The following is a 392-nucleotide window of genomic DNA, read 5'->3' on the forward strand; positions in this document are numbered from 1 at the left end:
ATGGTAGCCTTCACAATGATTTTACCATCCAGTGTGCGGGTGACCTCCCAGGAGTAAACTGGAGCTTGGTGGGGATTCCCACTTGTCAAAACCAGGAGGCATAAAAGGAGGATGCCTAGACAGGGTCCCTTTTCAGTCTGTCCTTGAGTGGGTCTGCTGTGTGCTCTACAGTCCATTGTCCCGATGCATCTTCAGCCTTCTTGATTTGTGTGCAGTGAATCCAGCGCTTCTTTCCCCCGACTTTGACAGCAGTTGGGGTGCTTAGGATGTCCTGGAAAGGCCCTTCCCACCGAGGCTCAAGAGTACCTGGATAGTGTCGCTTCACCCAGACCAAATCACCAGGGGTACACACAGGAAGGCTGTTTGGGTTGGGTGCGCAGGCTTCCTGTGAG

The sequence above is a fragment of the Myotis davidii genome, unplaced genomic scaffold (assembly GCF_000327345.1).
Source record: "Myotis davidii unplaced genomic scaffold, ASM32734v1 scaffold2636, whole genome shotgun sequence".
NCBI classification, from domain to species: Eukaryota; Metazoa; Chordata; class Mammalia; order Chiroptera; family Vespertilionidae; genus Myotis; species Myotis davidii.